Here is a 2,500-nt window from a genome sequence, read left to right as displayed (position 1 = left end):
ATCTTTCAGTATATATATATATATATATCCTGTAGATCTTGAAATTAACGCGTCCCTAAATTAATGCGATGACGGTGGGCAGAGTAAAATGCGACATGAAATTAATGCGAGTAGCCTCCATTTGAAATATTACTTTCCTAGCAACACACGTCCGTGTACTTTTTGGTTCAATCCAAGTTACAGTTGTCTTCAATGAGATCGTCTTCAATGAGATCAACTTACTAACATATCTGTGTACTCATCTGTTAACTTGTTTAGTCCTTAGTGTTCAACTCCAAGCATATTTTGCAGCGTTCAATTAGGTAAAGGAACATTCCTCAGTTTGCTGCATTGTATGATGTTTCCGACTAATAAAATATTTCTACGATTAAACTTACATATTAAATATATTTTCTTGTTTAGAATATCAGTGTCTGTATATTCAATATGTTTCTGGTCGTCTTAATATTTGTAAGAAGCCCAAACTGGATGCTATCTTCAAATAATTTCGTACGTACGAAAAAACATATTTTAAGAAATAAAATGAAATTTAAACAAGTAAAAATATTAGAACGATCAGAAACACGTTTAATACACAGCCACTAATATTTTAGACAGAAAAATATATTTGATATGTAATTACAATCGTTAAAACTCTGCTGCAATTTTAAAGATGTTATCGACTAACAAACTCAGGAATGCCCCTTAACGGGTATGGTTACATAAATCTGGTTAAACATTAGCATAGATGTACCATTACAACTGTATCTTCCTAAGAATGTAGATATATTACAAAGTCATAACAAAAGAACAATTCACCCAACTAAGTTGCAGTGAAATCATAGAAACGGTCGACCTCAGGATTAGCATACTAAAAGCCATTCACACGCGATGTATCGTGTCGGATTTCCATAGGATAGCCAAAGAGCCCCTGCAATCATCACGCGTGGCTGGCATCGTGTTAGATTATTGTACGATTGATATGTCTCGTTTACAATGAATTGTGCTCCAGTTGTTTTATAAATGTATTAGAAGTTTAATCTTTGTTTTAAAAGAGTGTGACACATAGCTGGCTGGAGTAGTCAACAATTAGTCAGACTTGCCTACAATGAATTTATTTCCAGTTGTGTTATATGTTAGAATTTCAATCTTTGTTTTGTTTTAAGAACGTGGGACATATAGACAAAACGAAGAAAAAATAGTGTCATATTATTAATGCGAATAGCACGAGCTCGCAGTTTTCGCATTAATATTATGTTCACATTAATTTCAGGATCTACAGTATATATACAAACATATATCTATCTATCTATCTATATATATATATATATATATATATATACCGGAACATGTCAGTTAAGTAACTGAACTCTTGCAGGGGTGGGACGTAATCCAGTGGTAAAGCGTTCGCTTGATGCGCGGTCGGTCTAGTATCGATCCCCGTTGGTGGACCCATCGGGCTATTTCTCGTTCCAGCCAGTGCTCCACAACTGGTGTAACAAAGGCCGTGGTATGTATTATCCTATCTGTGGGATGGTGCATATAAAATATCCTTTGCTGCTAATCGAATAGAGTCGCCCATGGAGTGTCCGACGCCATATAACCCGAAATTTAGTCAGTTATTATATATATATATATTCCCTGAAATTGTTTTATCAATACTTGTAAACGAAACTGACTAAAATTCGAATTGGTCATTATCTCTTTTATTACCACAACTATCAAACACATCAATAATCACAGTAAAAAACTTTTAAGTAAACTAATAATAATGTTATGATTATAAAACGTTGTATAGTTCTATTACTTATTTATCCGTTCTTTTTATTATAAGCATAATATAGCATACAGTTACAGATATTTATTTAACTAACCAAAACACAATTATCTCAAGATGCTCTCACCGAACAGTTAGTTAAGAGTTATACACCAAAGAACTATAATATTTAACTACAGTTAATGTTACATAGTCAGGTACAGATACAGATATTTATTTAAACAACCAAAAGACTAGGTAATCGCCCATTATCCATTGAGTGTTCTCAGTGACTGACTAACAACACCGGGATACAAGACAATCGACCATTGTCTCAAGATGCTCTCAATGAACAACGGATAGACAAACCAACAAATATATGAACATGTATTCCTAATATCAATATTATTTACAATTCATAACATTAATTAAAACAATAACATCGTTTTCGCAGGTTAAGCGATAACACCACGGTTCCGGTCTATTAACCAACAGTGCTTTACAGCAAACCGGAAATAGTTTGTCTTGTGAATTTCAGCTCGCAAAGCAGACGACATTAGCGAGAAATACTTAAGTTTATAATGAAATAACTCCAATATTAATATCCAATTAAGTATTTACTGAACAATAATCACATATAATTTAGTTACAAACGTTGGTCCCTCCATCTACACGTTAATTACTTCAAATCATGGAAGAAATTAAAAAACATAGCTGACCATTGTGAGACATTGGAATTTAATTTTAAAGGAGCATGCTCATAGA

This window comes from Gigantopelta aegis, chromosome 7, assembly GCF_016097555.1.
Source record: "Gigantopelta aegis isolate Gae_Host chromosome 7, Gae_host_genome, whole genome shotgun sequence".
Classification (NCBI taxonomy): domain Eukaryota; kingdom Metazoa; phylum Mollusca; class Gastropoda; order Neomphalida; family Peltospiridae; genus Gigantopelta; species Gigantopelta aegis.
This window is presented reverse-complemented; position numbering follows the sequence as displayed.